General features: G+C 34.6%; 1 long non-coding RNA gene across 1 annotated transcript in view; it reads right to left on the reverse strand.

Moving 5' to 3' along the window:
- Positions 1-6229: 6229 nt before the first annotated feature.
- The window catches only part of LOC126820275 (uncharacterized), a 175525-nt gene continuing 166633 nt past the window's right edge, over positions 6230-15121 (reverse strand). The window contains exons 4-7 of the long non-coding RNA XR_007679896.2: positions 12997-13115; positions 10706-10814; positions 10064-10159; positions 6230-9415 (exon numbers count right to left, since the gene is read on the reverse strand). This is a non-coding gene — a long non-coding RNA (uncharacterized LOC126820275). The remainder of the gene's footprint in view (positions 9416-10063; positions 10160-10705; positions 10815-12996; positions 13116-15121) is intronic.

Genomic DNA, 15121 nt, shown 5'->3' on the forward strand with positions numbered 1-15121 from the left:
TGGTGGGCGATTTTTAAAAAATGAAGAACAAGTATGGGGTCGGTCGATCGGGTCTCCAAATCCCGGGCCGATCGGAAGACACTTTTTGGGTAAAATTCCCCGAGAAAGTCAAAATTAAATAGTCGTTGTTTAGTGATGTGGTCCAAGGGCAGATAACTGGCCCATCCCGAACCGCGTCCGACGACCTTGAGGTCAGGGCCTCTTAAACTAAATCGACCCCTGGGAGTCGCGTGGTGACCTTGTTTTGACCTGTAATGGTCAAGGTCAAGGTCAAATGACCATTATGCGCCATTTTGTCCAACTTCCGGTCGCCGCGAAGACTAATTCCGCGGAAGATCTGGAAAAAAAATAGAAAAAATAATGATTGAAATAGGACGTTTTGGGGCACCGGAGCCCCAAGGGACCGCGATTTGGGGGACGGGGATAGTTGCAAGGCCTAGTTCGTCCGACGAACTCCCAAGAGACTCGTCGTTTATGCTAAAGATTTGTGTCTTTTTGAATGCAAAAGTCTGGCGTTTTTCGTAAATAAAGTCTGTGTTTTTGGCTGAGGTATCTCGAACTTCTCTAGTGATTGGACAGTCTTAGCGGTATTCGGCACCTAACACTTCGGCTTCCTGGTTGTTTTTGGCCGATTATAGCCAAAAAACCGGTTTTTGGTCTTCAGTTCTACAAAATTATTAGGGTTACGCAAAAAGTAAATTATGGGGCCTCATGGCCTAATGGAGGGTTTGGGCCTTACTTTGGAAGTAGTCTATAATAGAATGGACACTTCGCTAACAAATGCACTTATCCGATATTTCATAGGGCACTTGCCATTTGAAGGCTAAAAAGGACCCCCAAATCGATCTGGACCAGGTAGCGACTTGATATTTCGTGACATGTTAGACGCCATTTCCGGCGGCGATATCGACCAAAACTGACTAAAATGGGACTAAAAGTCAATAATTTTGGTCACTCCCGGTGGAACGCCCCTTGTGGGCTAGAGCTCTGAAACCCTTTGGAGCGCTGCCCATGACTACTGGGCAACTGCACACCAAATTTTTAAAGATAACGTTTGAAAACTAGTCTGCAATGAGCGATTTAGAACCACTAGTCTGGGCATCTTATATACCCCAATTTAGGGCCCCATTAAGGGCCCTAGGGGTTACTTGAACCGGCCTCAGGGTTAGTGGGTACACGTCCCCACCCCGGAAGGCCACGTCCAAACCCCTCTTGGGTTAGAAAATAACAACTTTTGGTCTTTCAGCCCTTCTATGCTTTGCACGGATACTATCTAGGCCTACCGTCGAAACATGCATAATCCTTGAGTTGGAAAAAATTGAGGGGACGAAAGGTCGGATAATACCGAAAGCAAGTTCATAATTAAGGTGTGGGTTAACCGCAATCCCGTCAACAATCACGTGCCCTAACCCTATTTACATCTCGTGACCTATGACGAAATCTATTATCGGTATTAACTTTTAGCCTTTATGTCCGCGAAAGATAACTCACAATACCGAGTGAGAAAGACGAGATAGTCCAGTCCCTTGTTAAGTGATCCGAGAGAGAGAGAGAGAGAAATGTAGTTTAACGTCCACATGACACAGACTAGGTCATTTCAGGACTAACATATGGTTTAATTTTATTTCAATAATTCGCTTGCACGTAGGGGTCTTTAGCTGTGGGAGGAAACCGGAGAAAACCCACGAGGTTGGACAGGCAACCCTACTCCTTGTCACGAACAACCGGGGATTCGAAACCACGCCAGTTGACTCAATGACAGGCCTTATGATACAGCGCGCGAGTGCTAACCATTCGGCCATTCGGCCATCCAATCCCCCTTAAGTGATCGGCCGCTGTTATCTACTAGTATAAGATATTTTGTTACTAACAGATTCCTTATAGTACTAGTAGTGCTTAACATTGCTCGCTTGGGTGGTCATGGTGATGTTACGATAACGCTATCTATCTCCATTTCCGCCAATTGCGATAAAAATATAATTTTGGCGATGAATTATTCAATCTGGCGAATTTTTTGGCGATAACTTTTTCCTGTATGGCGATTCTTTCTTAAACGTGGCGATAATTTTTTTCTTGCTACAAAGCTTTAATTTCCACACGTTACGGTCTATTGCGCTTGGCAGAGTCAGTTATCAATCAATTAGGTATAAGTAATAGAGATATCTTTTGATCAATCTCGGATTAGTGTTGATTAGTATGTACAGTAAGCGTAGTAATAAACTAATTAAGAGACAAAAGATTTAATTATTTGTCTTCAAAAAAAAATCGGTGGCTTTTTTGACGGTTTCTATATATTCAAAATGGCGGACACTGTGAATAATACTCGTTCGATTTGTTTGGGATTATTGAATTATGACGTCTGTTTTATCTTTTTCTTACTCCTGTTGCCCGTATTGTTAATAAATGAAGCCAGGTTTGTTGTTACAGTTTATAATTGCGGACACTGTGAATAATACTCGTTCGATTTGTTTGGGATTATTGAATTATGACGTCTGTTTTATCTTTTTCTTACTCTTGTTGCCTATATTGTTAATAAATGAAGCCAGGTTTGTTGTTATAGTTTATAATTGCGTATATATTCTTTGGGTTGTCGAAAGTCAGTTATCATCAAATCACATGCCATGGGTCGTAAGCGAAAAATTGAACAGCCTTTGTCAACGTCCAATAGAAGAATGTCAGATTATTTTAGTATGTCACCACCAAAATGGTCCGAGTCTTCAAATGATACTGACATGATCAGCTCTCGGCCATCGAATATTATTACATTCTTGAATGTTGAAGCGATATCAACTTCTACAATAGGTCTGCATGTAGGCTACCTCAAAAAAAAATTCGAAAAAGAAAAATCTTTAAGGGGCACTATAATAGTTAAAAATAGATAACATGAATAGAATATGCTGGAAATTTCACTACAATTGCTCCACTCTGAACCGAGATATTAGCTTTTGAATTTTAGGCCTAGCCTCGATCATCATTACTTAAGTCGGTACAATAAAAACATAGTCTCGATTATCCATTTTTGTTTAAGGGCATTCTGAAAAGGTAGATCTTTTAAGGATAAATGGGAATTTTCAGATATACAGATATTCATTAAAAACAAATACGCTGTGTAATTTAATGTTACTAAGTAATGGAAAAGTGGTTAATCCAGATGTTGAAAAAGCTTTCAAAAAATGGGCTTCTGCAAAGCAGAGAAGAATATTGTAAATTGAAATATCATATGTATATTTATGTTCTAATGTAAAAAAAAATACTGAAAAAATCTAATATATATTTGTTCATTATTTTGGCGGAGATAATATATGGCTAATAAATTAAAATGAAAAATTGGCGAGAAAAAAATGAAACTCGGAATGAGCACAGGTTACGATGATTTCACCACTGTTGCGCGATTGCACCCCACGTCCTTCTTGGCGATCTTATGGGGTTCCCAATGCGTTTATGGAGTTCTTAATACGACCATGGCGCGGTTACCAAGCTTTCATTACTCTCCTGTGGCGACCATGTTTTTTATGTACAACTTGCTATAAAAAACCCCAGGTGATTCAAAGTTCATACATCAGTGTGTATGTTGTCATCTTAATCTTAAAATTTTCAAAAATCTGACCCACTGATATAATCGCCGTGATTACGTGGTAGAAACACACGTGCAGTCGCGATACACGTAGAAGACGTGTGGTAAGAATCTCCTGTGCGGTGAGAGCGCCGCGGGTTTGCTGATGATCGCCGTTGCCAAGCAAATAGATCTCAATAGAAACGCCATAAGCGCGGAGAGGTCGTGACCGTGAGAAAGCGGTATAATCGCACAGGTAGCGGTAAGAACGCGACTTTTTTCAAGTTTGTAATTTTTTGTGGACATTTTCTCGCGTTGTGTTCATGTTTGTCGGCGACCTTGGTGCACTTTACACGACATGAATCGGATGTCATTGTGATGACGGATATCTTACACGTCATGGATTGGAAATCTATCGATGGTATTATATTTTTTTTTTCATCCTTCTAAGAACATTTAGAATAACAATGTTTGCATAGGCTGAAGCCACTACACGTAAATTTGCACTACATGTAAAGTCAGATATTTAGGACATATAATTATTATCGAAAATTCACCCATAACTATGCTAAACTTGCCAACCCACTAGCAGTAAACAGAATTCAAATGGACAGATGAACGCCGACTTGCATTAAAGAAAAGTTGCTTCAATGAAATTACAAGGGTCAAAGAAGGCCACTGAAGTCAGCTAGGGATCACTCGAGTCAAGTAAAGCCCGGAAGTGGTGCATGGATGAATTTCTGAAGGTCAAAAGCAATGTTCCCTAAATAGGTCAATGGGTCCAAAAGGTCCACAGGTTCAAATGGGGGTAAAGTAAGGAAATGTTTCCTAAATTAAATCCTGGGGGTCAAAGAATGTCACCGAGGTCAACTAGAAATTAAATGGGGTCAACAAGATAATTAAGCATATGTGTCAATGGTGCCAAATATATGTCAGCAGGGTCGGTTAAGACAATATTTAAAAATGGATATTGAGGTCAAATTAGGTACATGTTGAACTTGGTTGGACTTAACCGCATTTAAGTTATTAAATGTTGTTAAAATGGAATCAGCAAGTTTTAGGATTAAGTGAGCTGTGTTGTGTTTTTGTGACAGTAATTTCTCGATGAACAGAATGGCAAATTCTGTGATTTATTCTTTGGTCACCATAGCTCTGTTCACCGATCCAGTTATTATTATCATTCTGGCGGCATTATATTTCTGAAACTGGCCCAATGCATCCAGAAGACTCATTGTTGTCGGGCTCTGCTATCCCGTAAGCTATATTTCAAATGTGAATCTTTGGGAAACGTGCGGTTACTCCAACTAATAAGCGGATGTTTATATCACTATATAGAGTATAGAAAAGCTTACGGGCTGATGATCAACTGCTACTGAGATTCGACTTTCGACATTGGGTAACGCCGTTTCGTCGAATTAAATACTTGTTTTAAACTCCCGTAATAAGTCATCAAAATTGTTTTAAAGATGAAGGATTTTTTTCGAACCATTTCACTAATAGGAATATCGAATTTTTTCTCCATTCAATTGCTGTCCTTTAATTGAACATTAAAGTTTTGCCAATTCACCGATACGCTGTTATTAACGATTCTCTCCCAGTTAACCCCTTGTCAAGACAATCATTAATCACGTGCAATGGTAGAATATTTGGTGCCACCAATAATTGAATAATTCAATTAAAATATAATTTGCATAAAATATGTCTGGTAATTGAATTTGATAAATGCTGTTAATATATAACTATAAAACTACTATAAATATTCCAATAGCTACGGTGTATTATACATAGCGATGGCTTATCTTAGATATATAATATATATAATTTTGATATTACAATACATCATGTCAATATTACGTAGCTACTGAACCATATACATATACTGAGCTACCTGTAAATTGTCAGGTACAGCTCTGAAAGTATGAAAATCATAATATGATATTTGCATTCAATAGGTCTATCACTGCAGTGAATACAGTAAAGCTACTCAGTATAATACCACTTGTTATTATTTAAAGTAATTGTACGCTCAACCAGCACAGTATACACATCCACAGCTGTTTGACTTAAACATTTTTTTTTTTTTTTTTTTTTTCTCTGCCAAAGGAGTAATACATGAGCATTACTCTGCTCACAAGTTATTTAACTTGTTGTCTACCATGTGTCTGTATATATGTTTCTCTTCTAATTGTGACTCGTTCTGTACATAGCGAAGCTTCGCAAAAGTCTGTTTCAGTCTCAACATGTTTTGTAATTATGATTGTAAATACTATGCTTTGTTTATTGTTATTACTGTATTATTATTATTATTACATACAATTATTTTCTCAAAATGGGCTTCCATACACACAGATCTATTATCTCCTCCATAGCTTTAAATTTGTTTATTTACTTTTAAATAGTATTAAATGTCGTCAATTAAACTTCTGTCCATCAATGTAAGAGGAATTCGAAATGCTTTAAAAAGAAAAAAGATATTTAATTGGTTAAACGAACAATCATGTGCTATTAATTTCCTTCAAGAAACTCACAGCAGTGTATGCGATGAAACCGATTGGCAGAACGAATGGGCTGATCGCATATTGTTTTCACATAGTAGAACCAACTCAGCAGGGACAGCTATTTTTTAAAAAGTAACAATAACATAAATGTTATTAAAAACGAATCCGATAAAAAAGGTTATTTTAACATTTTAGTAATAAGTGTCTATAATGATATCTTAGTTTTAGTCAATACATATAGCCCTATATCTGATAAGTACCAGTACATTTATTATACAAGATTACTTAACTCTTTACAACAGCTATGTAGTGAACTTGACACGTTCTCAATGGTAATTGGCAGAGATTTTAATAATGTCCTAAATGTTCAACTTGATAGATATGGCGGCAATTATAAACTGAAAAGAAAAGGCCAAACTGCCATATTCAATATAATTAATTATTTTAACCTCTTAGATATATTCAGAAATCTAAATCAAAATAATAAGCGTTTTACTTGGAAACAAAGGAAGCCTTTGATACAAAGTCGAATCGATTTTTGGTTGATATCGGAAAAAATTCAAGATTGTATAAAATCATGTACAATAAAGCCAACTTCCTTTACTGATCACTCATCAATTCATCTACATATCAAAATAAACAATTATCCACGCGGACCAAATCTGTGGATATTTAACTCTTCGCTAACAAAAGACAAGACATATACTAAAATGATAAAATCATCAATACCGATATGGAAAAGTAAATATTTTGACAAACAAAATAAAAATGGTTTATGGGACTTCATTAAATTTAAGATAAAGGAATATTCTATAGGATATTCCAAAAAGAAACAAAAACCTAAAAAAGCTGTAAAAAATAGTCTAATTGAAGAACTGGTCAAGATTGAATCCCTTATCAGTAAACAGGAACCTTGTGACAACAAAATTATCGAAAAACTTTATGATCAATATACTGAAGTTAAACAATCATTAGATAACATTTACATTGATGAGACGCAAGGAGCAATTATTAGATCTAAACAAAACTGGTATGAAAATGGTGAAAAAAACACAAAATTATTTTTAAACTTAGAAAAAGATAGAAAATGTGCTACGACAATAAATAAGCTTAAAAAATCAGACGATTCTGCTATATTTGACCCCATTGAAATTTCGGATGAAATATTTCTATTTTATAAAAATTTATATGCGTCGAAAGATACGTCTTTTAAAAAGGAAAACAATTTTATAACAAATTTTAGACCCGTAGAAAGGCTAAATGAATACCAGAAGGATTTATTTGAATTCAAAGTTGACTATTTCGAACTTCAGAAGGCCTTAAACTCGTTTAAAATAAATAAATCTCCAGGAAATGATGGTATCACAATTGAATTTTATCGACATTTTTGGCCAGATATTTATGTATTATTATTAGACTCGTATAACTGTACCTTTGAAGAAGAATCTTTATCCGTAACACAACGTCAATCAGTTATTAAACTCATTCCTAAAGGTAATAAAGATAGAACATGCTAAAGTTTTGTCTAATAGATTAAAACCATTTTTGAACCAATTAATACACCCAAATCAATCCGCGTTTATACCAGGTCGCCACATTCATGAAAATACCCGTATTATCTCCGACTGTTTCGATCTTGCGAAACAAAAAAGAATAATAGGCTTTCTTTTGGCTATAGATTTCCAAAAAGCCTTCGATAGCATAAACCATAACTTTTTAATACAAGCTTTATCGTCGTACGGTTTCGGACGTAACTTTATTAGATGGATAAAAACCCTTTACAAAAATATCACCTGTTGTGTAATAAACAATGGATTTACAACCCCTTATTTTCATGTAAAACGGGGTGTACGACAAGGCGATCCAATGTCATCCAATCTTTTTAATTTGATCATAGAACTGTTGTTATGCGCTATTAGAGACGATATAAATATAAATGGAATAAAATTTGGTCAAAAATCCATAAAAGTTGTAGCCTTTGCTGATGATATAACGGCATTATTAAAAGATTTTAGCTCTGCACGACATTTGCTTGAGGTTTTGCGACTTTTCGGTTTAATTTCGGGGCTTATAATTAACGTTAATAAAACAGAAGCAATAGATTTAAATAGCTGTGATATGAATTTAATGCAAAAATTAAAATCAACCGGTATAGTATTATGCGAAAAATTTATAAAAATCCTCGGGATCCTTTTTTCAAAAGATACTCAAATTACTAGTGAATTAAACTTTAGAAATAAAATAAATGAAATAGAACAAATATTAAAAGTATGGGATAAACATAAATTATCTTTAATTGGAAAAATACAAATAATTAAAACATTCTGCATTCCAAGAATTCTTAAACCCGGCCACTGTTAATCCAGTACCGGATTCTACTATTCAACAACTAAACACAATTTTTTACAAATTTATATGGAACGGTCCTGACAGAATAAAGCGAGACATTCTTATACAAAAAAATAAAAATTGCGGATTAAAAATGATTGACTTAAAAGAATTCCTAATATGTAATAGCATTTTTTGGATTAAAAAAATATATCAGTCACCAATCCAAACATGGCTCATACCATATGAATTCATTATGGCTGAATATAGTGGAAATTTATTACCTGCATGCAACTTTCCAGATAAGTTAAATCTAAAAATTCCTTTTTATAAAAACCTGTAATGCAACTGGTATACAATCTACACAACGCATATAAAGAACATTGCCCACACTGAAAATCAAATTATTTGGAATAATACAAATATAAAGATTAATAATAAAACTATATTTTTAAACTTTCTTTTTAACAATAATATTCGGTACGTTAGTGAATATTTTGATAAAATAAATAAGATCGATAATCACTATTTAGAAAAACATCAATTTATCTTAAAAGGAATAGAAAAGTGTATCTTGCAGTATGTACAGGAAGCGAGCGAGTTTGAAAGTGCGGTACATACAAATTTTAATTGTAATAGAACTCCCTTGGAAGATATAAATACTAATTTTTACAAAATATATAATACCCATTTTCACAACGTAAACTTAAAAAATATTTATGATAGCCGAATACAAGCAAAGTTCAGCAGGCCAAAAGCCATTAAAGCATGGGAACACATTCTAGATACCGAGTTAAGTGATTTAGACGTAGAAAATATATTCAAAATAATAAACACTGTATGTCTTAGTACAAAACTGAGGAGTTTTGAATACAAATATCTCCATAGGATTATATTCACAAATGATAAATTATTCAAAATTAGAAAAGTTGATAACACACTCTGCACTTTCTGTGAATCTAATATAGAAAATGTAGAACATCTCTTTGTCCTTTGCCCATTTTCACAAATAATATGGAATCATCTTCATACTATCCTAGATCGTGGTAATATAAAGATAAATATAAAAACACATATAATACACCTTGGTCTAACTAACAAATCAAATTATATAAGTAATACTGAATGGATTTTCATTAATCATGTAATTATTTTAACTAAATTCTATATATATCGGGCTAAACTACGAAACGAAATGCTCAATATTAATAAGTATGAAAGATTTTTAGTAGAGCATGCTAAAATGGAGATTGAGATATCTCCAGAATTATACACAAATAAATGGAAATATCTTTTTAAGAATTAACAGATTGCCTCCATAACGATTCCCCATTGATGGATTTATGTACTTAGATCTGTGTATAGTAGGAACCCTGCGACTCACCATTTATATAGAATAATGTATTTTATCATTTAAGATATAAATGTACTTAATATATGCTTGTAGAAATCTGACGTAAATAAAGTGTAGTAGTAAAAAAAAAAAAAAAAAAATCAAAACTACTACCCCTTCTATATGTCCCTCATAAAAAAAAAAAAAAAAAAAAAAAAAAAAAATAATTGAATATTTTGAAATATTATTAAACTAAATGCAGTTAAGATAGGAGGTCAAAAATATTTTGATTCTACTGATATTGAGATGCCCATAGAAACTACAAATTTATAAACAAAATATAACAATCACCTTCTGTTTATTCTTTTTTGATGGCGTCTCATAATACTCCTTGTTAGCTTCCTGTCTCATCTCTCTATAGTGTTTGTGTTTTTTAAAGTCGTCTTCCTGTAATAAAGAAAACCAATAGACCCTGTTATCAACATCCTTATGTTCCTAAACATGATTTGTGATTTGAAGGGGAACAGCGCCCGTGTTATTGGTTATCAACAATGAAATGCTAGAAGTATACATGTTATAAAATATGATATAAATAGCATCAATGGTCACAGTGGACAACATTGAGTTCAATTACAAACTACCAAGACCGTTGTTGTTATTAAAATATCAAAAGGCACGTGAAATACAAAATTATTAATCTGTGATATTTCTAATTAAAAAATAGTTCATGTATGGTCGAGCTTCATAAATATATCTTGATCGGTTTATGACTTGTTCACCTCGGTAGTTAACTTTACCACTAAATACTTCCTCATTATCAAAATCTGAGAGAGTACTTCATTTTTCCAATATCAATGAGTTAATTCCAGGAAAAATAGTAAGGTCAAATGTAAGGTAAATATTTATACTTTGATACTACCAAATACCAACAATTAGCTTGCTTTGTTTATAGCTGTATATGAACCACTCATATTGAACCGTTAACTACCTTACCCACACATGGCGACCATAATATGGTTTAACAGCTTCAAGTCTTTGAGCTATTTGTACATTTTCTAGCTTTAAGTCTTCGTGCTTTCTCCTTTTGTGTGTATCTACTGGTCTAATAGAAAAGGGACAGTTATACATATTATCACTAGCAAAGGTATATCTTAAAATCAAAATTACCATTTAAAAGCTGATTATTGGTTGGTTAGCTAATTGTTCGCCTGGCGCACATTGACATACCAGTGTTAGATATGATAATACATTTAAAGATAGGGTACCATACGACGAAACATACGCCCACGGCAGCTAAGTCCACCCGGGTTGTCGAATATTTCTTGTTTTGTAGGTAATGAGATCATTTAAGGGACACTAAAATTTGACCAAGAGTATCAACCCATTAAGTAATTATCATAAATAATTCAATTTGATTAGCTTCTAGCTGTTCTTCAAGTTGCTAAAATTAATTATACTAAAAATGTATCGGCAACAATGATAAATTTAGCTGTTTTAGTTATAGTAAATATTTATAAATATCATATATACACTGTGTAATAACTTGAACCACTAGACAAAATAAGTATTTCAAAAAGCTCTCCAGTGTAATAACTCTGAATTCTTCAACCTATAAAATTATAGGTATACAAGATGGAGCACATTGACATACTAGTATTAGAGATGATCAGAAATTTAAAGATAGGATGCCAGACGTCGAGACATACGCCCACGGCAGCTAAGTTGTCCGACAAGTCCACCAGTGTTGTCGCATATTTCTTGCTTTATAGGTAACGAAATCATTTAAGGGACACTAAAAATTGATCAAAGGTATAAACCCATTAGGTAATTATCAGATATTTTATTAGCTTCTAAATCTTCAAGATGCTAAAACTAATTATACTAAAAATGTATCGGTAACGATGATAAATTTAGCTCGTCTAGTTATAGTAAATATTTTAAATTATAACATAAACACTGTGTAATAACTTGAACCGCGACACAAGATACAATATTTTGAAAGGTTCTCAAGTATAATAACTCCGAGTTCTTCAATGTATAAACTAACAGGTAAACACGGTGTGCAAAAATAAAGGCACTCGAAAATTAAATTTATGTTCAAGGTTATCAAGCGCAATAGCCCTGGCAGTAATTATTGGAAATCCAATCAGCGTTTTCGTCTGGTGGCCATAAACATTTTGTATAAATTTTTAAATCAATCGGATGATAAATTTATCCACAAGAGCGTCCACAAGATTATTCAAAGTGACCAAAGGCCATAACTCTGGCAGTAATTATCAGTAATCACTGATGCCCCTCTTCGTCTCATGGCCATAAACAATGTGTATGAATTTCAAAATAAACCTCTACAGCGTACATAAGATTTTTCAAAGTGATCAAGGGCCATAACTCTGGCAGTAAATTATCAAAAATCAATAGGATTCCTCGCATCATGGCAAATAAACACTGTGTGTAAATTTAAACCTCTAGTGCGTCCACGAGCATTTTTGGTCGACGGACGGACAGACGGAAGGGGGTGACGAGAGAGAGAGAGGGAGGGGGGTAACGTCCACTCGACATAAACTAGGTCATTTCCGGACTAACACATGGTTCAATTTTATTTCAATAATTCCCTTGCGCATAGGGGTCTTTATCAGTGGGAGGAATCCGGAGGACCCGGAGAAAACCCACGGGGTTGGCCAGGCGACCCTACCCCCTGTTGACTCATTGTTGAGTTTTGATAAATTTTATATTTACTTTATAAACAAACTAAAGTCAACGTACCATAATAGCTATACTACTACTGTCTCCGCTACGTGGATGATTGCAAATCACAAATTGGCTTGTGTTTTAAAGCTACAATTAGTCGATCTTTATTTATCAGATATTGCATTCATATTCATTTCTCATCCGACATACTTCAAATGTCCAGATATTTAAAAAAAAAATGTATAATTACAATTATTTGCAGGATTTCTAGTGCACCACGATTTTAAAAAGTTTGAGAACCACTGGTATAAGTATTACTGAACAATCATTAGGTCGAAAATGTTTTTCTGTCGAGTCACCACATTGCGATTTGTAATCCTCGCAGCTGACAGTAGCACAGTACATAGTAAATGTCTTTGTCTTAAACCAATAAAAATAGAATGACTTTAATTGACAAAGACTTTTCAGTTAAAATTATATTTTAATTAGTTCAACCATTTCGATCAAATATGTAAAACTGATGAACACCAACACTGTACATTAAAATCAAACATATATTCAAACATATGTAACTTTAATTAAAAGTTACTTCTTACCTTTTAAATGGTTGATCATTCCAATTGTCTACTCGACCACCTGATTTCATGATGTTTGTCATTTTATGTAGTAGTCTATTATTTTCAATATCAACTTGCGATAATTTCTCTTCTTCATTCTATAAATATATTATATTCAAATATATTTAACTTATACTTGTTATATCTTTTTCTCGGCTTATTAAAAGACATCGTTGCAGTTAGTTGTATTTTACTGGTACATAATCCAACCTACATAATTTAACTGGGCACGTATTTATCATTAATACCATTTTATTAGAATTTAGCATGTTTAAAGGACAGTATTAGTGTCAATCATTATAAAATATTTGATAGAGCTCGTTAAATACATCCCAAATATAATTTTAACGCAGAGATCATTGCTACGGGAGATGTGTAACAAGCACGTGAAGAAACGGGAAGTGACGTCAAACATGAAAACACGAGTTGTCCTTCTATATAACTGACTGAAGTAACGAGCGATAACAGACAAACGATCGAATTTCATTTCACTGATAATTCAGTTGAAGATGAAAAGTTGTTATATGAGACGACGAGAGGATATCTGACAATTCAAAAAAAGAATTGGCTGTCAGTAGATAAAAGATAACGAACAAATTAGAAAAAGTCCGTGATTACCATGTTTTTATTAAGAACAGAATGAATAAAAACGGGGGAATGCACGGGATTTTTCTATTTTTCTCGTGTCCCTTATCTAGTGACAGCCAATTCTATTTTTGAATTGAGAGATACAGCCCTCAGCGTCCCATATAACAGCTCTCACCGTCCCATATAATAACTTTACAACTTCAACGGAATTATCAGTGAAATGAAATTCGATCGTTTGTCTGTTATCGCTCGTTACTTCAGTCCGATACATAGAAGGATGACTCGTGTTTGTCATGTTTGGCGTCACTTCCCGTTTCTTCACGTGCTTATTACACATCTCCCGTAGCAATGATCTCTGTGTTAAAATTATATTTTGAATGTATTTAACCAGTTCTATCACATATGTAATTATGACTGACACCAATATTGTCCTTTAATTTATTGTCATGTTGTAACCTTTACTTGAAAAATAAATAAATAAATATACTTTATGTCAACTTGAATAAAACTGCTTTCCATCGAGATAACGATCGGCGATCAACTATAGGCAATACGACCTATGTTCTACCGGGACTCCCACTTTTATAGCCAGTATTTTGTTGACGTTTATTGTGGGGTGTGATTGTGGATGGCGTCCTAGATTTGGAACCGCCCCACGCCACCCCCTATTCCCAGCTTCCAGATCAGCTACTGGCCCCTAGAAAACTATCATCTGTGGTGCTCGGCCCCTGACTGCGACACTCTTATTAGGGACATTTGCATCAATCGGTCGTATTTTTGCTAAACACTCCCCCCTCCCCTCAAACAAAATCTTTATGTACGCCCCTGAATGGTTAGATCAAGGGAAGAAAAGGAAGCTGGTGCAGGATATAGATAAGTAGGCACATCATCATTTAATAAACACAAATTATTAATGTAAATGAAGTCCGCTATTTGTTTACCTCTGTTATTGTCATCTGGACTACCCAGAGTGAATGCTGACTATTGAAATCTCCTGTAATTATAAACGGGGGGGGGGGGGAGAAATGGGGTTTAACGTGCACTCGACACAAACTAGTTGGAATTCGATATAAAAGTAGGCCGTAGTGCCGCTGTCCGGGCAAAATTTCCCTCATAGCACAATGTACGGCGTATGCCCGTCTTCATTAGCCCAGTTCGGAGCAGAACAGTAGGACGTTAAACCCCATTTCATTTCATTTCTTTTCTGTAAACTAGGTGGTAAATATACAGAGCAGAGTGTGATAGGAATATGTAGAGTCACCCTCACTGCAACTGCCTGTAAAGGGCGACTTTACTCAGCGGAATATTTCCATTAAGGAGAATGGAAACACCACCGTGTACTCTACCATCATCGTTAGGAAAATGATGGTAGGCAACAAAATGTCTGAGTGTTAATACATCTGAATTCTTTTCAAAAGTTTCATGTAAACAAATGTTGTTTGGGGTCATGTACTTCAACAACAACATCCATAAGATTGTCCTGTATCCCGAACCTGTTAAATGTTCTGACGGGATC

This window comes from Patella vulgata, chromosome 5, assembly GCF_932274485.2.
Source record: "Patella vulgata chromosome 5, xgPatVulg1.2, whole genome shotgun sequence".
In the NCBI taxonomy this organism is placed as follows: Eukaryota; Metazoa; Mollusca; class Gastropoda; family Patellidae; genus Patella; species Patella vulgata.